General features: G+C 41.7%; 1 protein-coding gene across 1 annotated transcript in view; it reads left to right on the top strand.

The window, feature by feature from the left end:
- Window positions 1-3,485: 3,485 nt before the first annotated feature.
- The window catches only part of ELAVL2 (ELAV like RNA binding protein 2), a 141,726-nt gene continuing 119,877 nt past the window's right edge, over window positions 3,486-25,334 (top strand). Inside the window, exon 1 of the mRNA XM_070376139.1 lies at window positions 3,486-3,835. The gene's annotated coding sequence lies outside the window, so the exon portion shown is untranslated. The remainder of the gene's footprint in view (window positions 3,836-25,334) is intronic.

The raw sequence follows: 25,334 nt of genomic DNA, 5'->3' as shown, positions 1-25,334 counted from the left end.
TTAAACCGTGGAAGTAAAGTTGACATACTTCTTTAGGAAGGATAAATAAAATAGTAATTATCAAGCTATATATTTCTCACGCAGGCAGTAAACTGTCACAGTTTCAACATTATGAACCACAGACATTCCCCTCCCTCATCCCAAACAGCCCAACAAATTAACACAGACAAATATTTTTACTTACCTGACAGGATATGATGTTTTAAATCACCTTAAGCCAAACATTGTAAACTCATTTAAATAGCTTAACTGCTTTATTTACTTAAAAAATGTTACAATTGTAATGTACAGTCACCTTTATCATAAAATCCTGAAAGTTTTAGAGGATACTAAAAGAGGATAGTATTTCTCCCCAGATCTAATATAAGGGGGTTATTTATCATAAAAAAATTGCCACAATAGCTTATGAATATTCCTGTGAATGACTGTTCCTCTATAAAGATATTTTTGTAAAAGAATTAATTGAATTCATTATTTTTTCCTGCTTTGAGAACCATTCATTTTGCAGCTTTCTCTATGTCAAACTTTTTCTCCAAGCTCTCAATGACTCCCCATACCTTTCCTCCTCTGCTGTAGTTTAAAATAATATCAAGTACTTTGAAGACATATCAGAGTTAACAAGACAATCATAATTCAAATGCTTTTCTAATGCAAGACCAGATGCTCTGGATAATTCTTTACCCAACTATGAATGAAGAGGGATTGATTATAGGTGCTTAATGTACAATGTGATGTTTACACATGGTCTGTATTAATTGCAAGATAGAGTATATTAATATTTCAGTTTATAACAGTATAAATTTCAAAGTGAAATCCACATCCAGATACCATTTGTTTTAAAGTGATTGTATTTCATTTTTTATTGTTAAAAGTTGGAAAAGTACAAGTTACTTATACTATATCCATTTAAAAGTTTTTAAATTCAAAAACATTTGTTTTATTGAGGAAGTAAACTAGTATTTTAAGATATTTTCAATTTCTTACATAATTTAACTCCACGTTACAGAGAAAGAAACATGTTGAAAATGACATTTTGAAAAGTATTTGCTCCTCTGAAAAAAACTGAAAAAAGCATATATACTGAATGAGTAGAATTTAGCATTTTGTGTTTGAATGGACAAGTTTACCATTTTTCAGGTAATTTCTTTAATGACATAACACACATGCTGGATTTTCATCACTCCACACCACACCCAGCTTTCCATATCCACCCTCCCCCAAATCTTGGAAAAATATACTACTGTTATCTACAAAATCTTTCTTGTGGATACAAACATCACAAAATAAAGTATTAGTTTCCATAGTTAGACAAAACTTATGTAATTATAAGTTAATGGTAAAGATTTTCTTCAAATTGCTGAAAATATTACATGATCAAATGCAACTCATTCAATATTAAGAGCATATTAACAAGGAGAAAAGACAATTTACTTCATTGGTAATTCTGACTAAACAGTATTACACTTTTACCCAACTGGCATTTATTATTTTATTTTTTGTACAGATCTAGGGGGGAAGGGAACGTTCGAAGGAAGATGACAAATGGAATCTTCCAGCTGTTTATTCATACATTGATTATTGTGGATGAGGTGGAGACTTTCTGTTTTTTTCCCTTGATTTGTTGTTCCCTCCACCCCTTGACTCTCTTTCTTTAAACAGCTTTGCTTTCTTCTTCCCCTGAGTTCCACGCAGGTCTAGAGAAGAGTCTTAAGTGAAATTATGACCCCAGGCCTGTTGTTATGTAAAATGTAGGGGTGGGGATTACAGCATGATAATTATAAATGGTAGTTATATAGATACAGGCCTTGTTTCTCAACTCCCAGTTATTTTTATCCAAGGATCTCAGACATATTATATGGGCTATATGGGAAATAAACAGGTTTTATGTTTTTTTGTCAGTAAGCATTTATCAGCACTCAAGGACACTTTCAAGGAATTATGATTTACTTCAACCCGACTTTATAGTCATTTTGCGTTGTGACTATCTGTCCGTTTTCCTTCCATCCCACTCCGCCCTCCTGCCGTCTCTAACTCTTACCTGTGCCTCCTCTTTCCAGCATTCTCAAAGATAGTGGCTAGTAATAAACAAGTAAAGGAATTTCTTTTGGAAAGGAATGAGCTTCTAGAGAAGATATTACATTGTGTAAGAATTGTAAGTACTGTGTAGGAAGCTGGTGCTATTTTTCAAGATTAAAAGAAGAAATTCAAGCTGGAAAAGAGCCTAGGTCAAGTGGATATTGTTTCTACTTATACATCAAGTCGATCCTGACGACTACAGTTTCACTTGGAGGATGAAATAAATACCATGAATAAAACTCAATTTCAGCTTCCTGAATGTTATTAATATATGGAATTTAATAAAGTAGTCTTCATCTATAAAGCAGAAGGGTTGACAGCAAGCACCTGGTCTTCTGGTTAAACTTTCTAAATCCAGATAAAGGCTCGACTATCTTTACTGTCAGCAATACATGTGTGGTCCAAGAACTGTACCGCCAGCAAATGCAGAGGAGTGGCTTGTTCTAATTTTATATACAGCTGCTCTTTTTGAGAGTCATCATACACCTCAAAGTGAAGGACCTTAGCTCAACTCAGTACCTCTTTCCCTGGACAGGATGTTTATCCTGCACTTTTCTATTGTAACATGAAGTGATAGGTAATTCAAACCGTGCAGCTTTATTTGAAAGCATTTCTGACTTCATTCTTTTCCTAAAAACCCAGAGAAACAGCAGCACTATGCATATATTCAAATAGAGAAACACATAAAATTGCCTACTATCTAATATAGCATACTGGAACACAAATCGAAAAAGGCATGCGTGCAAGTAATGGATGTACATTCATCCCTTTCACTCAGATCAAAGACAGGGAGCTCTCAATGACTCATACATACCGGACAGAGTTTTAATGTTATAAAGAAACGTGCCACAGATGCGGCAGTGATGGCAAAGGAAATGAGTCTTTCCGAAGCAGAAAGATTTAAGAAGAAAGGAGGTCGTGCCATATCGCAAACTCTGATAGTACAGTTCCAACCCTCCCACGTTGCTCTCTCCCCATCTCTTTTTGCTTCTTGCATTTCCCTTCGCCGCCAGTGTTAAGTGTGTACCTCTCCGCACAACTTACCTTGAAACGGGACTCCATTGAGCTCTCGAGAGTGACACAAGCACCTAGCCAATCATATCGCGCGGCCTCGCTTGGGCGGACTCAATAGAACCGTCTAGGCCAATCAGGATCCTAGGGAGATGAGCAAGTTGCGTTGTGAAGCGACCTAGCGTATACTTCCGCGCGTGCTGCTTGGGATAGGAGCCTGGCAGAGCAGCTGCACACACGGCAGTGCGGAGGCAGAGAAGGGGTTGGTGATACCGTGCTATAAATCTGTGGTCCAGTCCACCTCCCTTTTAAGACGTCCTCCCCCCTTATTTCTGTTCTCAGTTAGAGATGCAGCAGCTTACTCCTGTAGCGACCTACTAAAAAGCAACAAGGAGAAAGACATCGTCTTTTTGAAAAAACGTTCTTTCGTCTCTTTCTTTGTTCCTTCGTTTGTTTTTCTTGCCCCTTTTTGTTTAGTTGAAAGGCAATAGGAGGGTAGTCTCTCCGTCTTTTTAAACTCTCTTTTTTAAGTTTCCCCTCCCCTTTCATATTTTTTTTTCGCCATTTCTTTTAGCGTTGGACTTTGGGGTCGAAAGCATTTCTTTTTATTTGCTTCTTTTAAGCCGAGCACAGTTTAGGTTTCGTGCTGTCTTAAGAGAACTATCCAGCAGCTTCTTGCTCATCCTTATTGGGAGAACTGCACCGTTACTTTAAAAACACACATACACAAAAACCTTAAGGGAGAAAGGTAAGTTTCGGTTTGGTTTCTTTAATCATTAGTTGCAGCGATGCGCTGGCAAACCCAGAAAACCTGTAAGTGAGCGGAATACAGAATAAGAAGTTAATTGCACATGTTTGTCTCATTTCAAAGCTACTGCTCTGCTTTTTAATTCTAGAGAGCTAGACTAAAAGACAGTGGACGCATGCTTGACGTATTGAATATTCGCAAATGTCAGGGGCAAAAACTTAAGTGGTAAATGTGGCCAGTGTATAACAGGGGTACAGTGGGAGTCTAGATGATCAGTGAACTGGGATTCAGGTTGGAAGTTCATTTCGTGGGAAGAGAGGGATAACTTGGGTTTAAGGGAGGATGCATGCCTCTACTTTCGCGAAGCAACCGAAGGACCGTAGAGGCTTTAGAACCATTAAGGGGAATCAGAAGCCTGGACTTGGAGATTAGACCAGCGAAAACCCCATACTTAATTGCATTAACCAGATAACATGTGCTGGGGAGATAGGATTGCCAGATGGAATTTAGATGCTGCACCAGGCAGCGAGTTGTAGTTGACTGAAAAAAAGTACATGCCGCCCGAGGGCTGGGGCTGGGGCTGGGCTGGGGTGGGTAGAAGCTGTCAAAACTCATCATTGCGAGGTATACGGACTCTAAATCACGGTCGCCAATTATCGTGCTTCTGTTTTAAAAGAAGATAGCCAATTTAGGGCCGAATTCTTAAGCCTGTACCGGATATGAGATTCCCTTTGTTCAGAAAAGCGTAAATAAGATCCTTAGAGCTGTGTCTGTGGAGGGGCGGCTGCATGGAAGCCGAACTGTGCTGGGCGCTGGGAAGTGGATTCCAAGCCCTGTCCTTGGTCCTACGCGGCTGACTTCGCCTTCTGGGCGAGGGGGAACCCCTTAGCAGCCGACAGGGCTCCACAGCCACCTCAGTAGCCAACTAGGCTACAGAGCCCTCACTCACCCCCTTCCTTGCTGCACCGCCCCCCCCCCCCCAGCCCCCGTTTTCTCGAATAGCTATTGTTAAACTGACGCCTGAAGAAAGATGGTTGGGGATGAGACGCTGGGCAGACTCTTGCTTCATTTTAACTTTTGTGATTTGTCAGGGTTTAGGAGAAACCAGCTGGCTTTCTGCTGCGAAAAAGAGAACTCAGGGTAGAGGTGGGAAAGGGGGAGGATGTTCGCGCTGGAAGGGTGATCTTGGGGCGAGGAGGGTGGAGGGAGTGGTGGTGGCGCTGGCTTTGCCTAAGAGAAGTTTAAATTATTGGCACGAGGGGATGTGGGTGAGTGTGTGCGTGAGAGCGCCTGTGTGGTGCTTGAGAGGGAGAGGATGGGGGAAACATACAAAGCCGGCTGGGGTTAATTTCTCTTTGCTCTCCTCCCCACCCACCCACCTGGTTCGAAAAGCCAACGCTCGGCCGGCCTCCTCTGGACTCGACTCTGCCATCTCTGGGGCAGTGGGGGTTGGGGATTGCAAGGTGGCAGTGCCTACCACGGGATCTCAGCGGCGAACAGGACTTCGTGTGGCCATTGTTGCTTAATTTATGCCCAGCACGTTGCCACATACCCACCTATTTCACGTTTGTAAAGAATTAATATGAGAGCTATACAACTGTGGGAAATTGGAGGTTGGATACATTTCCCGTTTTCCATTTTCGAGCATAGGTTAGCGAAACTGATGTCGCTGGGTGTTTTCTCTCATAATTACCAACTGCAGATCTGGCTTTATTGTGGCCCGAGTGAGAGAAATAGTCAACCATTTAGAATTTACTCTTAATACGGCTGGGCCAGGATGGATGTTCCTGTACTTTCTCCGCGAACAGGTTCTTTTCCCTCTCCTACTCATGTACAAACACTCCTGTTGGTTAAGATTCTAAACCTTCAGGCTTTTCCTACATTTATTATACCCATCCTCTGGATGTTGAGAGTGCGAGGGAAGTCGAGGTGATTTATTTCTTAGGCCTACAGTGCAATCTATAAAATGTAGTCTTAACATGGTGGGGGGAGGGTAAAGAGTGGACATTAATAACCTAAGAAATTATTTCCCAAACAGGAAATCAGTTCCTAAAAGTTAGGGGAAAAGGTGTGAGTGTTTGGGGGATGGAAGGATAGGAAGTCTGGGGCCCATAAAATTTCCTTGGTAAAATGGTTTCTTAAATGGGACATCTGAAAGATGTATTAGAATCTGAACAAATAAGTCTGAAAAAAGAGAGACAAAATGCCGAGTGTTTAAATATCACCTTTTGGGGGATTAAAAAGTAACTATTTCTCTTAGTTATTGCTTAGTGTGTCTTACACCAGGTACTCCTGGGTTCCCCTTCCCTCTTTTAACCAAGTGATTGGCAAGCCTACTTTATAAAGCTTAACCTATTCTGGAGTTCTCCACGAAAATGCAGTGTTAGCCAAGTAGAAGCGCTTTGGAAGACTTGGGGAACTCTGTTGAGAAAGAGGACTCCCATAACTTCAAGAAGTCAGTTTCAGGAAGTAGGGCGTCGTAAGGCATTCTAAGAGTTTTAGGCTTGGATTGGCAAATTTGGTAGGCCCATTTTCGCCTGACGTTTCGAAACAGGCATTCTTAGCAATCCCGCCTGCCTGGGATGGAATATTATAATTGACTGTTTAGAGGGAGGTCAGAGAGACGCAGGCGCTTTGAGCCATTTTCCCAGGAACCCGTACAAAGTCAATTAAGGTCATTTAATTGCAAATCGTAACTGGAGTGACAACAGAAATGCTGATACAGAATCAATTAGCTCTTTCTGGTGTCCCTCGTCCGGGTCCCCCAAGTTGAGGGATGGACTTCTCCATTTCGATCATGGCTGAGCCCCCTGCTTTACTGTGTCTGATTTAACTTCACGCAAGAGGGCAATTTTGTCTCCCCTACCCTGGTCCTGGGTTAGATGAGTCTTTCCCCTCTTTTCCCCCAGCCCCGCCCGTCGCGTGGGGGCGGGGAGCGCTGGCCGCCCTTAGCGGACCTTGCTGCATCAAACCCGCATCATGCCCTTGAAGCTGTAACCTCGGTCACGTTCTTGCGGCGACTCAGCTGCCCACTGCTCAGTTCCTTTCTCTTACCTCTTGCGATTACAGGTAGGTTTGACAGGTGATATTTTTAAATGTAGTTTTTTAGGGGGAAGGGTTAAAACGGAAGCTTTTGCAAAGGAAAAAAAAACAACACGACAGGTGCTCTCGTAATTAAACGGCTGAGCAGGTGTAAAAACGTGCTTCCGCCGCGTGGCTTGGAGTCGGTTTTGACTCCCAGCCTTGGGTTTGAGGACGGGCACAGGTTTTTCCTGAGGAAAGAGATTGAGCAGGGCGTGGGGGCGGGCCAAGGAAATACAGCGATGGGACGCCCCCTCGGTGAAGAGTTGGCCATTTCAGGGCTTCGGTGGGTGGCGTTGGAAGGATGCGGCGAGAGGCAGGCGCTTATACAGTCGAGTGCAGGATTTCCTACTTTTGCGTTTGAAGCAGAGAATAGCACCCCGCACAGGTACTCGGGGCTTATTTGAACATCAGATTCCATCTAGAAAGGCAGAGAAGGGCAGCGCCGGCAAGCCTGTAGTTTTTCGCGAAGGGACCGGACCCTTCCGCTGTGAAGTAGGAAAAAGCCCTTTAGCTTTGCTTGCAAGATGTGAGTGTATGTGTATATATATATATATATATATATATATATATATATATATATATACTTGATACACATGATATATCAAAGTACCCCTCGCGCAAATCTCTCTGGTTGCCGGTTAGCGTCCGGAGCCTCGGGGTTTGCAAACTTGCACCTGGTATTTGACGCTTCTGGGTGCGCGACGCTTTCCGCGCTGCCCGGGGAACCTGGTCAGGGGGCCTGCTCGGAATCGGAAGCCGGGCGAGAAGGACGGGAGCGGCTGCAGTCAGACGTCTGCTCCCAGGCACCGACCCTCGGGGCGGCCGGGCAGGGCACGCGCCGGCGGCAGCAGCCGCGGCGCCGCGAACTCGCCGCCGGCCCCGCCTCCTGGCGCTCTTCCAAGCAAGCCCCTCCTCCCCGCCCCGCTACAAACGGCGGGACCGCGGCGCCCGGGCGTCACTGAGGCAGCTGCCGGCCGGTTGAGGAGGCCGGTCACCGGCGCGCGCGGGTGGGGCGTGGGTTCCGCCGGGTTCCAGTCCGCCTTCCCGCCACCGTCAGAACTGGGGACGCCGCCGCCACCACCGCCTCTCCGCGGAGCCCGCCCGGAGCGAATCCTCCGCGGCTGTGTGACGGCCGGCGGCGCGAGCAGTAGTAGCTGCAGCTCCGAGTCGCAGCAGGCAAGTGCAGGGGGCGTGGGGTGGGGGCGGGCACGCCTCGCCGGGCCATGAGTCGCTTTCGGACGCCGAGGCTGAGGGCGGTGCGCGCCGCCGCGGCGCTGGGCTGCGGAGTCCGGCCTCGCCTCGGCGGGAGCCCTCGTCCGGGCTCAGGGCGGGAACGCTGTTGGGGGCGGCGGAGGTGGTGCACGGGAAGTTCCTAGAGCTCGGCCCCTGGCGGCGGGAGTCGAGGGAATTGGGCGCCTCGGGAGGTGGCACCGCCCCTCGTGTGGGCACGGGCTGGTTGGGGGCGGCGGGAGCCTAGCGGGACCAGTCGCGCCCGGCAGCGTGCACGGGCGTGGACGTGCCCGGGTACGGCCGCGTGTAGCGCGAGAAGCACTGCGCCGAGACGCAGGTGAGTGTATTGGAGGGAAAGTGGGGGAGGGGGCTTTTCTAGAAAAAGGGCAGGATTCCTGTGGTGCACTGGCACCTCCGCCTTGTGGGAGGTGGCGTGCACTGGCTACCCCAGCCGGGTGGTATCAGGTCGTGTGCCCCGTGGTCCGGCGCCCCAGCGCGCGTGGCCCCCGGCGCTCTCGGGGCGTCTCGAGACTTGCCGCGGTCGCGCAGTGTGCGGAGGTTTGGGACCGTGGGCGCCCGGGGCAGAGCGGAGAGGCTCCTCGGGCCGCTCTCCTCCCTGGCGCCGCGTCAGGTGAGGTCGGGTGCAGTCGCGGGAGGTCGCAGCTCGAGGTCGCACCCGGGTTTGCGCGCGAGCGGTGCACTGGGCGGGAACCGCGGGTCGGGTCTGGCGGCCGGGTGAGGCAAGCTCCCGGCTTTGGCTCGCGGCGGCGGCAGCTGCCTCTTGCTCTGCCAGCTGCGCCCCGGGGCACGGACGTGTGAGCATGCCCTGGTGAGACCGGTAGAGTCTCGGGCGGACCTGCCTCGGTTCACCAGCAGGTGCTCCTCCAGTGGTCGTGACAATGACCAGCAAACAGCCTTCCACGGCGTTTCCTTAAAAGCCGACTTGTTATCCTAGAGGGCTGGAGCGCAGAATCCTGCCTCTAGATGTGACCTACAAGCACGGAGTCGTAGTTGTCCAGTTGATCATTTTAATAGTGTGCGTTTTAAAAGATCGTCTTTACGATAAAAAATTTTATCTCTTCTCTACGTTTTATAAAAATGTGCAGAGACAAGGGTTTCTTATCGGCTCTCTACTCTCCTTTTTTCCTTCCCAAAGGATGGCGTTTAACAATGCCAAACGAAATATGTCCGGCAAGGACAAAGAGGTTTTAAAAACTTAATATTTCGGTGGACCTACCCATAATAATTCTATCTTCATAAAAATGTACCTTAGTCCCGAACTTACCGGCAAATAAATCCATTTAGGAACGCTGCTAATACCAGTTGGGGTGTAATTTCCCCATCCCCTTAAGTAAAATCGGTTTGTTTGAAATACTGTTCAGTTGCCCTTGAAGACAACATTGTCCAGAATCGTTTCCCCCAGAGTCGTCTGAATTTTTCATTTGTGCTAAGGTCGCTCTTTTTTGCGGAAGCTGATCTGGAGTCTCCATTTTGGTGAGCGGGCGGAAAAGGTTTCCTGGATCTACTTTCTCATCTGGACCTTTGGCTCTAGAAATGCGAGACGGACTTGCTGGAGGACTGCAAGGTTACTGCGTTTGTTTTTGAGCTGTTCCTTATAATAGGTTTGTAGGAATGTTGATGTAACACTTTTTAGGGGGCGGGGGATGTACATACTTAGAGAAAGTTCTCTTGGAAATGGAGGTAGAGCTATGAGGGGGCAAGAGGGTTCTGGAAAATCAGATTTTGAAGGAACACATAACATTTGATTTTCTATGCTTCCTCTACTTCTCTTTTCCTTCTTGAGAGAACATTTTTGTGTCTGTGTGCTCAAAACTGGCCCCTTAATGCCCTTTTGGGTAACTTTGTGCTGCCACCTTTAGGGGAATAAGGTTTTTTTTCTCTTCAAAGACGAGTCGTAGGCGTTTAAGGTGTCCTTTCTCTCCGTTTTTTAGGTATTTCCTTCTCTGTATCTTGTTTACTCTTAGAAATTATATCGGGTCATCTGTTTAAGCTTCACACATTCTTTCTCCATGGTTCAAGAGAATTCTAGTTTTAGGATATTCTCCTAGAATCGACCAGGTACCCCAAACTGGTCAATGTCCATCAGGCCTATTATTTCCTACCGAACCTAGTTTTCCTGTTCTAGGCTCAGAGTGTGTTAGTAGTTAGAGTTCCTTTTTTGGTTTTGGTTTTTCGGTTGGTTGGTTCTGGTTAATGCTTCTTCACCAGAGAAGCAAGATAATTCTGTCTGGTTGGGCGCTTTTAGGTAAGACCCAGCTCCCAGCCGGTTAACTGGAGAACAATGCTCTTAAGTGGCATTTCTGCTTTCTCAGTTCTTAATCTAGCTTCTGGTTCTTTGTGTATAGACAGATGTTCCTGGCTGGATGCTTGTTGTCCCCTTTCAGCCTTTCTAGCTTTTTGTGCTTTTCATGTTAATGTGATTGTTACAAAATACTGCTTTACCTCAAACGTCTTTTTCTCTTCTAGAAGGAAGGTGCACAGTTCTCTTTAAGGACACAACAGAGCCATCCAGAATACCCCAGCTTCTAGGCTAGGGTCAACCTTTTCCTCTTTATTTGATTGGAGAGAAATCTTTCTAAAAAGTGTGATGCCCTTTAGGCCTCAGCATGGTGCAAGAGCACTACAGTGGCAAAACACTCTTTGATGTTCTTTGTCCCGGAAGGCCTAAAATACTCTGAAGCAGCATCTTACCAAGACTGACTTTTCCCTCACCTCTTTGATGGTTTGGGCTGTCTGGTAGGGTCAGTTCTTTTTCTCTTACTTGAAATCTTACTAAATCTACCATATTATCACATTCTTATTGTCACCTTTCTCGCTGATCATGTTTACTTGGAAGTAAGGAAGGTTGGAGATACACAGTATTTAGCCTGGCCAGGTTAGTTTTTTTGATGGTGTAGGGCCTGGATGATGTGCCACCCTGTGGAAAACCTACCCTAGCGGTTTCTGGTTCTTTGGAAAATCAGCTGAACAGGCCAATGATCATAGTAAGCTACCACATCAAAAACGGTGATGACGATGATGTTGTTTTCTTTAGCGTTAGTAGTTGGTTGGAGGCAGGGCTGCTGAATGGGCCCGTGAAACGGACTGAAAGGGGCCAAGCCTGCCCCTTGAAATTCTTGATTTTGAACAAGGGGACCAGTACTTTCGTTTTGTTCTGGGTCCCACAGAGTATGCTGCTTGTCCTGCTTAGAGGCTGTCTCAATCGTTAATATTTAGCTGCTAGCTTTGCTGCTTTGTGTTATGGAAGTGTTGGAAATCCAAGGCTTTGTGCAGTGGTGATGCCACACCCAACTCTTGAATTAACTCGGTGGAGGACATTAGATGCATAGAATGTTTACTTGCTCTGGCCAGTTTCCTTTTACAGATGTGGAAGTCTTCACTGGTTCTCCTTACTTCCAGAACCCACATGTTGTGTACTCGGATGCCAAACCCATTGTTTTGTTACTAATTTGGAAAGAACATTTATCATCTGTTTATTTGATTCTAGATACTGGTTGGTTTGCAACGCTTGTTGATTTTTCTTTGATTTCAAGTGCTAAGTATCAACAGAAGGCACTTAAGCTTAAAGGCAGTAATTTGTTTTAAGGCTTTTTTGTATTAAAAGATATGCATTTTTTATGGTTTAAGTAGAACTGGTAACTTGAAGTCTGAACTAAAAATAGGAATTAGTGTAGAGTAAAATCTCACAGGGTTTTATGGTATATTTGAGAAAATTTTCACTAACAAGAAATGAACAGATTTGGCTTTTAGCATGCATCATGTATATCATGACTTTAATTTTGGTAAGGTCACAGGAATTTTTTTTTTTTCCCTAAAGAAAGATGACTTTCTATATCAGCAGCCTTGTTTGTAATCCACTGTATAAAACAAAACAGAAGGCGGCGACTCTGTAACACTGCACTAGGTGCATCTCATGTATACCGGCTAATACAAATGCTGAGTTTCCAGAGATTAGTCTACGTAAAAATACTTGTTTTTGGGTAAAGATATTATTTATTTTCTCAGCGCTTTGGGTTAGATTTTGAATACATCAATTTTATTAATATTCTTAGCTGTGTATTTCCCTTTACAGGGTTGCTCATTAGTTTTGTGTGATGACAGATAAGGGTTTTCCTTGTTAGCAGCCTTTATGCAGAAGAAGATAGGTGCTTTGGCAAGGAGTGGGATAAGTAAAATAACGGAGAAGGTCATAGGAATAGGTGGTGTGGGGTTGAAATCGAACGAATTTGGAGGTTGCCTTATTAATTGCAAGTAATTGTGTTTTTTTTTTCTTTTTAATAAACTTGCACTTTCCTAGTATTTGTTTTTATTACTGATTTCATTATATCAGTTTCTGACTGAAAATGAGTAGCAAATAAGGTTTGGCAGTCAAGACCCTCTTTCCTGCTTTTAGAAATTATTTGAAAAAAACCGAATGCTTTTTCTCAATAGATTTATTTATCCTGAGACAGTTATAGTAAAATGTTAGATTTTTTTTTTTTTTAAATCATGAAGGTTTTGTTTTAGCATCAGTTAAGTTTCAGACTATTAGGTTGAGGTATCTGTATGTTTTTTCTTTCTCTAATAGTGGTAATTTATACCAGCCTTTTTCCTTGAATTAAATAAGGAATCTGTCTTATAAAAAGGAAATTTATATTTTACATGACTAGTGTTTCTTTTTCCCCAGAATTTTTGTTGTTGTGGGCTGTTGATTACTGGAGATTATTTCAGCAGCTTTAAAGACTGTTAATGGAATAGCACAAAAATCCTTATTTTCATATATATCAGACTGATTAACTGTTCTTTCAGGATGGATTTTCATTTTATTTTGTTTTGCTTTTAGTTGTCAGATTCACTACAATCCAAGCTCAGTACTCCGTTTGACTTATCTCTTTAGGAGAATATGGGCAATGGTTGCTTTAGAATTCTCAGCTTTCCTGTGTTTCCTTATTATGGAGTCACTGTAAAACTGAAACTTCTTGTCAAGATTGAGGAGTTTTGAAACTCTCTGAGAATCTGAAGAAAGCTGTGGGCCTTCTTTCACTGGAGAAATTCACATCTACAGAAATTTCCATACAGTTTTTTGCCATCTTGCCCTCTGGAATAAAGACTATTAAAGTTCTATTTGGGAAACGGGACTTTGAGACTTGGAGTTGTCTTGTGTTGGTGAGAGCAGGGAGAAGTCACTCAGCTCTGTTCTGTGTGCCGGCGTGTTAGCGGTGCGGGCCTTCAGCTTTCAACCAGGACAGACTCTAAGCTCCCTTGTCTCCTCACAGTTTGTTTTAAAATCCATTCTGATTTTGTAAACAAATATTATACTTGTAAGGTGGTCTTGTGAGCACGGTGCTGCCAGTTTAGCTACTAAGTTGTCTTGCTTGAGTAGGTTTTGTCACTTCAGTTGAAATTCTTCATTTAGCAGAGCCAGGAGGAAAATACTAGGCTGGAATTTTGAAGTTTCCATTGTCTGATTTTTGACTCAGTTACCTGTGTCCTTGGTTTCTTAACCTTTGAGTATAAAACCTCAACCCTCCACATCTCTGTGATGGTGTGAAGATCAGCATATTAAAGTATAAGATTTCCGGCAGTGGAATGACAATGTTTCCTGAATTGGAAAGGTGGTAATAGGTGGACCTTATAGATGACTTTTATATATTTGACTTTCAGTGTGTTTTATGAACCATTGTTTTTAGAACATACCATCCTTATAGCATACTGTCATATAATATATATTTCTGCCATGGAGAAAGAAAATTCCCAGACTGTAGGGAGGTTTTGGGAGAATTATGTCTTTGAACATTTCAATATGGAAATAGATATAAATATATCAGTGGAATTTGGAAGGGAAGTTTAAAATGTATTTTTTTCTTGAAAATATAAATAAAGTTAAGAGATTACATGTAAAATTATGAGAATTTAGCCAGCTGACATTCCAGGAATATAAATGTCTCAATTTAAATTTTCCATCTTTTTTTCAATGAGAAATCAAAGTCTAAAATTTAAGCATTTACATTAAAATAATCAGTCCATATTTTCTTGATTTGAATTTTAATCTCTTATCAAGGATCTATTCCTATACATCAAAAAAAAATGAAATTTACACAGAAGTAACATTTTTTTCCGTGTTTGTTTTAATACCCTCTCACACCCCAAGTGAAAAGTCATTGATGAATGCCCTGTCAAGTAAGTTATTGGAAATTGCTCACCTGTTCAGTTTTTAAAGGATGTTTAACACTTTTTTATCCTTTAGGCATCATTTGTGTATATCAGAAATAAAAGAAGTATGTCTCAAAGCAAATAAATCACAGCGTATTTGAAAATAGATTCACCAGATTAAGGTGGGGAAAATATTCCTGGAACTGATGGTACTTGGTCCTGAATTTCCTCTGAGCTGCTTTTCAGAAGTGAGCTTTTTCTATTTCTCCGTTGCTGCTGCTCTGCTGGAGGTACCTCTGGTGACGCGAGGATCACCCACCTTTATTGCAGAGCTATCTAGAATGTTTTAAATATACAAAGCTTATTATAGAGTGAGCAAGTTTCTATAATCTCTTCCAAGGTAAGGCCTATTTCTGTATGAGTTTACTCAACACCACTTTGTCTCCCCTAGGTGCTACTTACTGGTGCCTGGCTTGTTTTGTTTAAACCCTTTGGGTCCTTTCTGGCCTGTGACTGTGAATGACTCATGGACTTTCCCCAAATACCAGAACACCAGTGCTTTAGGCCTTTATCCTTTCCTTGCCTTTGTTTCTGCAGAAACCACCCACAGCCTTCCTCTCCTCTGTGACCCCTCTGTGCTGGCCCTTAGTCACCTGTCTGTGCTGCTGAGCCCCGTGCCAGCTCTACTAGCCTGGCAGTTCTGGGTCAGGTGTAACCTACTCACTTGCCCTTTTCTTATTTGGCTTGCACTTTTGCATTGGCCCTTAAACATTTTGTTGCATTTTACTCACTGAAGACTCCCTTCTGTGACCAAGACAATTGCTATTACAAAACAAAAAGGAGAAATAGGTATCAACAGACAAGTGAATTCAGCCCCTGATTCCAAATGGTGGCCCATGGGTTACATATTCTGAAGTTTTTATTTGGCCTAAATTATGTTATTAGAAAAGTAGTGAGTTGTTGGTTTAGGCTTTGGGAAATATCAAATAGAGATCTAGAGCCCTATTTGTGTTGTCTCGGAAATGTGTGAAGATGGAGCAACACTGAGCCCATATTCCTTAACTGCACCCTTTATGTGGAGCCTGGTTTATTTCACTTCAAAATAAATTGCTGTCTGGCCTTTATGGGTATTTGAGCCTGTGAGTTTAATGCTACAATTCCTAAAGTCATGGGAATTAAAAAGTTTATTCAAATATTTAGGCAAAGGCAATAGTTCTAAAGGCTTTAGTTCTTTTGATTTTCTTTGTGTTTACAAGTAATATTTGAATTACGTTAGGTTGTTCCTTACAAATACACATCTTGAAGTCTTTGTTTTAGATAGAGAAGTCTTGTCTTTGACCTTCTTTTCCTTAATGCCTCCTCCTTCCTTTATATGTGCCTGCATCAGTTTATCTTACCTTTTCTCCGCTCCCACTCTGGGATTGTAGACCTGCCCCTTTGGGAGCAAATATTTCTTTCTGCCTATTGCCTGCTTATATTTGTTCAGATGCTTCCAGGTCAGCAGAAGTTTCTTGGTGCTGTGAAAACTAATAGGATGTTCCAAACTGTTTAAAAGAGGCCCGTGGCCCACCTGCTAATCTCAGTGCTGATGGTGTCAGCTTAGAAAAGACATTGTCCCCTCAGAATCCTGTGAAGAAGAGCTGATACGAGAGGTTACCAGGTGTGAGGTTTATATGTGTTGTTTTTCTCTCCTGCTCCCCCCCCACCCACCCCTCTTTTTTTTTCCCCAGTCTTCAGCCTTTTCTCCTCTCTAGAAACAGCAGGGCAGCTCTGCAAAGCTTTCTCCCACGTGTGCAGTAGAGCAGGTTGATGCGCCAGCAGAAGTAGAGAGAGGCTCCACATGTCATGTTTGGACCAATGCTGTAATTTTATTTTACAATAAGGAAGGTGGATATTATTAATCTGCTCCAGAGCATAATAGCACAATTTAAATAGCAGAGAGCAACTTTGGTGTGTGTTAATGTCTAGTGAGATGAATACAGATGAATGCTAAGGAGGTAGAAAATGTCAGTGTAGAGCTTTCCTTTTGGTGACTTTAAGCACTTACATTTCTAGTTAACTTTTTGTTCAGCCCGGCACACAGATATGAAGATCTGTTTTATCAAGCTGGCATTAATGTGGCTTCTGAGGACAGAACAATGCTTATAAAGCCCTGCTCTCCTGGCAGCCTCTTGAGCTGGGCCAGTCATAACGAGGAATTCTGTATTGAACTTCACAAAACCCTTCAGAATAATAGGAGCTTAATGCTGGCAGTTTTAAAAATTGGTGCAGTCTTTAGCCCAGCCAGATTTTTTTTGTTTTTGATAACTTGGAGTGCGAATAAAAGTGTGTGCCTCATTTGAGAAAGCAACTACTTTTGAATTAACTCTGTGTATAGTTTAAAAAATACTGTAGGTCTATTCTGAACTTATTTTTCAGAGGCACGTAAAAATAACTCTTGATACTAAGAGTATCTTCTTGGTGTCATCTTCCATGATTATATTATTCTTTTAGATGGGTATGTTGCTTATTTTGACATGCCCTGGAGTGTTTGGTGGAAGGGCTTCCAGGGTGTCTTTCTTGTTGGGGGAATTGAGAATTTTTTTCTTTTTTTAATTGTGTTTTACCTTCCTAAAGGTTGAGAATCATCGTCACGGAGCTTCTGCTGTGCTATCAGAAAAGCTTTGGTTTTGGTGGGCCGGTGGGCTAGTCTACCTTGGAGACAATACTTATTCCAATTCACCTGAAGTTTTTTCTTCCAGTTTTAGTAAAGGATCTTAAGAAACGTCTTCAAGTCTTTTCGTATTGGAACTATGTTCAGAAGCCACGAAGTTTGTGTAATACTTAATGTTTCATCACACATCAATCCTGAGTGCCTAGGTACTGAGAGAGCTTTAGAGGAATTTGTAAAATATCGCTGTTTTCATTCCTTGGTCTGCTTAAGGAGATGAGGCAGAAAAGAATAACTTGAAAGATGTCACAGGCCTCTCCCTCCAACTTTAATAGTCTTTTGAGGACTTGAGAAAAGGGACATAGCTCTGTAGTCTGGGTATTAAGGACATGGCCGGAATACTGCATATTGTTTTGGGGAGAGGGTGTGTGGTTTTCTTGCTCTCCGTGTATATTATATTTGCTTAGTTTTTGTCTTTCCTCCTCCTCAGTCTGTTCCTCCTCCCCTCCCATGTCATTGTTGTTTCTTTTGGGTATATCTTTTGTGGCATGAATAATTACTTCCTGGTTTGCCAGGAGTCCGGCCACAGGTAAAGAATGTCTGTGCAGTGCAGAACCTGCCAAGTGTAAGTTGTGGCTGAAGAGAGACACCACTGCGGCTGTCTTAATTCTGCCATTGTCCAGCAAAGCTTGGAAACATACGTGTGTGTGGAAACACTTGACGCCCCCCTAGTTTTCCCCCCATACTTTTATTCTCTTGCTAACATGTTGTGTCAGGAGCTTCCTCCATGTATAACATTTACTTTTCAAAACACTTAGGAAAAAGTCGTGAGGATGATGTGGCTTCTTCGACTCCTTCCCTGCTGGTGTAGTTGCAGTAGCAGTGAGTGAGTGACAGGCCAGAACCCGGGATGCTTTTCCGAGCACTAATCTCTGCCTTCTCTTTGAGTCTTCCTCATGCTGGGATCACGTGTCCCAAGACCACGTGTCCTTAAGGCTGTTGAGTTAGCTTTCTGATGCCCGTTCTTGGTATTCTCAGCTCTGCCTGTTGGCCTTTCTCCATTAGTGGCATTTGCATTATTTTTCTTCTGAAAGGTGATTGGACAGCCTGTATGCTGCTTCATCTCCTTGTTTTGCTGGAGAGGTTCATTCCTTCAGGTGGAACTGGCTCTTCGGAAATATGTATTCTTGTTTCTTGGACTTTTTAAAAAAAATTTGGCTAAGCTACCTGTATTGTTTGTGGACAGTAGGGGGCAAAGTTTGATTTCATGGTGAGCAACATAGTTTGTCATCCAGAGAGGAAAAGTGAAGACGTTGGTACAACTTTCATACAACTTCTAATGGTAGGTTCAGAATTACTGCCTTGTAAGAGTGCAGTGAGAGTAAGAAATTTTGTAGTGGGCAGTCAAGTTGGCATTGTATTAGGTGGTGGGGCAGCAAGAAGCTGCCTGTTTTTAGTTGCTCTAAGTCCTGGTCATTAGGATAGAAAGACAGATGGAATCAGTACTGGAAGGTGGTGTACTGTGCACAGTGATGGAGCCGGGAGACAAGCATTTCCTCTAGGAACAGTGATGACAGCTAGAGTTTCTCTTCTTCGAGGACCTTAAGAGTTGCCTGGGACAGTGAGTTTAGAGGTGAGGGAAATGAAGCTCAGAGCTCGGTGGTTTGTCAGATTCATCCTGCTGAGTGGGGATGAAAGTCTGTGACCCCTACCTAGTTCATGACCTATTACCCTGGACTCCAGAATGATGTTCTTTCTACCTCTGGTAGTTCTGTTGGTTATAGTCTAAGGTGGCTGAGGACAGAGACAGATCCAGGAGGCACCTCAACAACTGTATATCATCTCTAGGTCGTCTTATTTGGCTCCTCAGTGGTGGGGCTGTTTTAACAGGTTTTTGTTCAAAAAGCTTCACTCTGGTCTCTGTAGCAGTCCCAGCGGAATACCCACACCTGTTTCCCCAGGGCCAGGATTCTGACCTTGCATTATTTTAGGTCTATGATCAGAGATCTTCTAGGAGAATTTCATCACAGGCTGGTGTCTTGATGCCAGCTTGCAGTCTTAACCTGCAGGAGTACTTTTTGGAACCATATGAAGTATGGATCTGTAAGCAAGGAAATGAAGACACTGTCTTTTTCAGACTTTCAGGATTCTGTTGGGTTCAGGATGGGGAACACGGGTATACCTGTGGCGGATTCATTTTGGTATTTGGCAAAACTAATACAATATTGTAAAGTTTAAAAATAAAATTTAAAAAAAAAAAAATCAAGGGGAAAAAAAAAAAGTTGGTGATACTGTGTGCTGTATTCCTGGTACAGTTGTCATTCCCCATTACCCTAACTTGTTGAAGAGAATCTGTAAGGGATGTTCCTTAAAGTTGTTAGGTTTCTGAGACTAATATGTTCCAAATCTGGTGGGGTTTTAGAAATGGAGCTGTCTTTGTTCTTAGAGAAAGTTGCAGGTCACGTATACCGTAGAATGTATGATCTATAAATCTGAATAAACAAAATAACTACCCAGTAAAGATTGTTACTGATTTATCTTGGTTCTCCAAATTAATTTAGAAAATCCAATTGGAGGGAGGGTGGATGGAGAAGAATACAGATTCAAGATAATCTTTTTGTTTTTCCCTTGAAAGGGGACATCTGTCTTGTTTATTATCTCTTGCACCTAGTGTGCTACTTGTAGTAGAAATTCAGAAAGTTTTTGTTCGGTTCAGTCGCTCAGTCGTGTCCGACTCTTCGCGACGCCATGAATCACAGCACGCCAGGCAGTACCTAAAAAAAGCTATCAATTGAGAAAGTTTTATTTGCATCTGTAGGTAAACCATGAATTATTAAAATTTTAATCACATTGAGGAAATTTTAGCAAAAAATATTGTTTTAACTAATACCATGTTTCCTCAAATCCTTTATGTACAATTTTTACATGTTTTTGAATCTCATAAATATGTCCACTTAATGTACTGATTTTTATTTCTCTTACAGCTGGGAAGCTTAGTGATGTATCTTTCGATCACAGTATTGGAGAATAGAATAGCTTCTTGGTTTCTTATCCTTATGTATATTTTACTTTTTCAAACTTGTAAATATTATCCTTGTGCTCTGTGAAGCTGTTGGAAATCTGAAAAAAAAAAATTAAAACTGTCTCTACATATTTCAAGCAAGTGTCTCTGGTGTAAAATTGGCCCAACGGGCTATGTACACAGGGAAAGTATAGCATAGCAGTCAGGTGGAATCCTGCCAAGGGTACTCCGTACTGTTTAGCCATATTTAGGACATCACAAGATGAAGTAGAAGTTAAGATAGGTATTGAGAATTCAAAGCTGAATAGCTTTTTGTAAAATCATTTAATTGTAGAGGACACCACAGTCCTCAACTTTGACTTGAATACTGCCTATTTAGATACCCCCTACTTCTTAATTTCTCTAGGTTTATTTTAAAGTTTGCCTTCACTACCAAAGACTTTGAGTGAAAGTGGTCTACAGTTGCCCAGTTCTCTGAGACACTAAAAAAACATAAAGAGGCCAGGGGACTTGTGATCAGGTCTTGGGCATTTTATATTGAATTTCCCTAAGAATCTTTATGGAACTTTATCTTATGGAATTTTTTTATTGTGACTGGCGCTTCTTTCTCTTCCCCATTCCCTGTGATGATTTCCTGTTTCTTATTGTGTAAAGAAATGAAGCAAATTTGCTGACAGTTTATTAAATAGCTCATGGGTATTTGAAAAAGTCCACTATACTTTTTTGCTAAAAACTGGCTTCTTAAAACTTTAGAAGTTTTTTTTTTTTTTTTTGCTCTGGACCCGTAGTTTTATAGGATTTAAATTTTTATGGTTATGTTGTGCCTGTCCTCCTGACCTTAAGGATATTTTGCTGTCTTCTTGATTTCTTATTCATTCCCATTTTTCTTGGATTGTTGATCAACCTCTTTTCTCTGCAGTAGTTTAAAAACAATTATTTTTCAAGCTTATATGTGAAAATATCTTAGTTTCCTCAGTTTCATTTACTTGATAAACATTTGATTCATACTGTATGCCACACACTACCTTAGATATTGAGACATAGTGGTGAATGTGATCTAGTCTTTGCTGACATGAAACTCAGAGTTTAGGAGGAGACATATAATAATAATTCTGGAAATTATTATTTAGAATTGTGACTTGTGCTATACAGGGAAAGAGTCTTTGGGGTGCCTAACTCTGTGGATGGTCAGGGAAGTTCATTTGCTAACCTTATCTTCCGTCCCCCATCTTCCTGCCTTACTCCCACAAAAGCAGACTTTTTTTTTTTTTTTTTTTCATAGGCATTAGGATATTAGAATAGAAAGGGGTCCTGAAGTTGAACTCTCTTCTCCCTGTTAAATTCATGGTGAACTTTGAATCCTGGATCTGATGTATTAATAGTTTATATCTCACCAAAAATCTGTTCTTAAGTATACAGTAATTGGACAGTTTTCGCACTATAACCTATACAACCACTGCCACGTCCGGCAGTGTTATCTGCATAGTCTGCATCCTTTATTCTCTTTACTCGTGGTTTTGAAAATATGCTGTCTTACCCAGTTTTGAAGTATAATTTATCAACATTATTTGATAATACTTTTCTGGTATAAAGATTGCATTTATAAAAACTGTAAAGAGGAATGTTTGTTAAGCTTTCTGCTTGGTCTAAAGGACTGGACCAACTTGCCCAAAACTATCATTTGTCGTGGTTTGAATTATTTGGTTAATTTATAAATAAACTTTGTAGAATCTCTTTTATATAAATTCCTTTTATAGAATCTTTTATAGAATCCCTGTGCTAGATCAAGGGAACCCACCCTATTACTTCACAGTACTGTGTTCCTCCCAGTATGCATTTAAATTTGAGCTAAAATCAAGTACCATATTATTTTGAAATTGTCTTTGAAACATTTGTTGGGATGGAAGAACTTTGGCAGTTTTTTTGTAGAAACCTTGGAAGACATTTATTGGGAAACACTTTTTTTCTTAAAATGACCTGAATGTCTTTTGGCCAGTCCCTTAATCATAAAGGGCTGTGTATGTTTGTAAGATATTGATTGTAGAGTCTGGGAAATTGCTCTAGGTAATTAGAAAAAGAGAAGAAAAAGAGGTTAAAAGAAATGAGGAAGTGAATTCTCCATGTGGCTTATTTCCTCTCCCGCACACATCATCAGAACAGTACCATAAACTTATAGCATGGTATTTTAAAATAATGTCTTACCTACCTATTGGAGCATTGTATTTACTAGAGTATATTGTTTTTTTTAATTGGAGGGTAATTGCTTTACCATGTTGTATTGGTTTCTGCCATACAAGAATGCGAATCAGACATATATATCTATCCCCTATATTATACATATGTATATGTATATATATCCCCCTCTTAAGCCTCCCTCCCCCCATCCCACCCCTCTAGGTCATCACAGAGCGCCAGCCTGGGCTCCCTGTGTTACATAACAGCTTCCCAGTAGCTGTCTATTTCACACGCAATACTGTACACATGTCAGTGCTGCTTTCTCGATTGCTCTTACTCTCTCCTCCCCCACTGCCTCCACAAGTCTGTTCTCTACATCTGCATCTCCATTCCTTCCCTGCAATAAGTTCATCAGTATTATTTTTCTAGATTCCATACATATGTGTTAATACACAGTATTTGTTTTTCTCTCTCTGACTTCACTCTGTATAACAAACTCTGGGTTCACTCACCTCACTAGAACTGACCTGTTTGTCCCTCTTTATGGCTGAATCATACTCCATTGTATGTATGAACCTCATCGTCTTTACCCATTCATCTGTCCATGGACATCTAGGTTTGTTCCACATAGAGTGTGTTCTCTACTCATTGGTTTCCTCAGAGACATGAACTCTGCTGGCTAAAACAGTTGTTTTTCTCTTGTTTTTAATACTGTGTGGTCTTTTGGAAGGTAATCAAAACGTTTATACCCCTGAAGTTTACATCATCTAGAATTGTTTTTTTCTAGTTGGATCTTATTTCATCAAAGCTTTCAGATCTTAGTCCTTTGTTTCTTTAGGTGGAGATTGATGTCAGTGAAATGACACATGAATAATCCCCACTGTTGATTGAGGGAACATAGAAGTAAAACAAGTTTTAGCTCAGAAGAGAATTCTTGTTTTTTTCCTCCACTTTTTTTTTTTTTTTCAATTTTTTAATTGTGATAAGATCTACATAATGAAATTTGCTGTCTTAATCATTTTTAAGTGTAAAGTTGAATGGCATTAAATACACTCACATTTTTGGCCAACCAGCAGCACCATACACCTCTGGAACTCTTTTCATCTTGAAAAACAGAAACTCTGTACCCATTAAACATTAATTCTTCATTCCCCCCTCTCTCCAGGCCCTGGTAACCACCATTCTGTTTTCTGTCTCATAATTTTAATTACTCTTCAGTACTTCATGTAAGTAAAATCATTAAGTTTTTGTGCCTGTCTTGTTTTACTTGGCATAATGTTCTCAAGTTTCATCTGTGTTGTAGCATGTGTAAAAATTTCCATACTATTTAAAGCAGAAGAATACTCCATCGTCCATATATACAACATTTTGTTATCCACCTATGGGTGAAGACTTGTGTTGCTTCCACATTTTAGCTATTGTGAATAATATTACTACAAACATGAATGTATGAATGTCTCTGAGGCTTGAATTGTAATCCTTTTGAGTGTATACCAAACATGGAATTGCTGGATCATATGGTAATTCTATTTTTAATTTTTTGAGAAACTACCTTTCTGTTTTCCACAATAACTGTCCCATGTCATTCCCACCAACAGTGTACAAGGTTTGCAATTTCTCTGCATTCTCATCAACTATTATTTTTTTTTGTTTTGTTTCGTTTGATAGTGGGCATCCTAGCAGGTGTAAGTGAAATGTGAAAGTCGCTCAGTGATGTCAGACTCCTTGCGACCCTATGGACTGTAGAGTCCGTGGAATTCTCCAGGCCAGAATACTGGAGTGGGTAGCCTTTTCCTTCTCCAGGGAATCTTCCCAACCCAGGGATGCATTTCGCTAATGACCAATGATGTGCACGCGTGCTCAGTTGCTTCAGTTGTGTCTGACTCTGCGACCCCGTGACTGTAGCCCCTCGGCTTCTCTGTTCATGGGATTCTCCAGGCAAGAATACTGGAGTGGGTTGCCATGCCCTCCTCCAGGGGATCTTCTTCACCTAAGGATCAAGCCCTCATTTCCTGCATTGTTGGTGGATTCTTTTCCACTGAGCCACCAGGGAAGCCCAAGCGATGTTGAGTATCTCTTAATGTGCTTAACCAGTTGCAGATCTTCTTTGGAGAAATGTGTGTTCAAATCTCTTGCCCATTTTTGAATTTGATTCTTTGTTTTCTTGTTGAGTTTTAAGTGTGTCTGTGTATTCTGGATATTAATTTTTTATAGATGATTTACAAATCTTGCATTCTGTAAGTTGCCTTTTTACTCTATTGATAATGTCTTGATTCACAATAGTTTTTAATTTTCATGAAGTTAAATTTGTCTGAATTCTAATGTTACTTCCTGCATTACATGAACAGCAAGCATGAGAGTTAAGGGGCTGGTGACGGAAGTGGATTTGGGGGTAACAGTTTCCCATTGCCTTGAGTATAGATTTGTTCTTAATGGCTCTTTGAGTGAGTTTGCATTTTTAGGACACTTACTTAATGTGTTCAGCTCCATTGGAAGCTCCCTGAGGTCAGTGGTTGTGTTTTACAGCTTTGTTCCTTGAACATAGTAGATCCTGTATTTTAAAAATAAAATTTAAAATTATACAGGCCAAAAGTACTGCGTATAAGTTTAATTTTTTAGAGGGATGGTATGGGGAGGGAGGAGGGAGGAGGGTTCGGGATGGGGAACACATGTATACCTGTGGCGGATTCATTTTGATATTTGGCAAAACTAATACAATTATGTAAAGTTTAAAAATAAAATAAAATTGGAAAAAAAAAAAAAAAAAGGCATACTCAGCCTTGGTACTCAGACTACTGAGAAGTTGCTGTATATAACATACATATTTGACCAGTTGGGATTAATCAAAATTCTTAATGTTTGAACTGAGCATTTTGAGGTTTTTTATAGACATTAATCATTACTACACAAAAGTATTTTAAGTGCTGGATAGTACATAAGACTAAAAGTCATCTTAAAATATTAAAGTAACAGTGCCATTTCTCTTCATCCTTTCCTGTGAATAATTACGACTTTCCCAGTTCTCTTTGCACTCTCCTGGCTGGGAAGTTTAACAGTTTACTTGGAGCACACAGGAAAAGACCTGGTGTGGTGCTTCTACAGCCACTTTGACATGACTGAGATTATGCCTTTTACATGTATTTATGACCTCTTTTATATAGCTTCAAAGCATGCTGTATTAAAAA

The sequence above is a fragment of the Bos mutus genome, chromosome 8, assembly GCF_027580195.1.
Source record: "Bos mutus isolate GX-2022 chromosome 8, NWIPB_WYAK_1.1, whole genome shotgun sequence".
In the NCBI taxonomy this organism is placed as follows: Eukaryota; Metazoa; Chordata; class Mammalia; order Artiodactyla; family Bovidae; genus Bos; species Bos mutus.
This window is presented reverse-complemented; position numbering and strand designations above follow the sequence as displayed.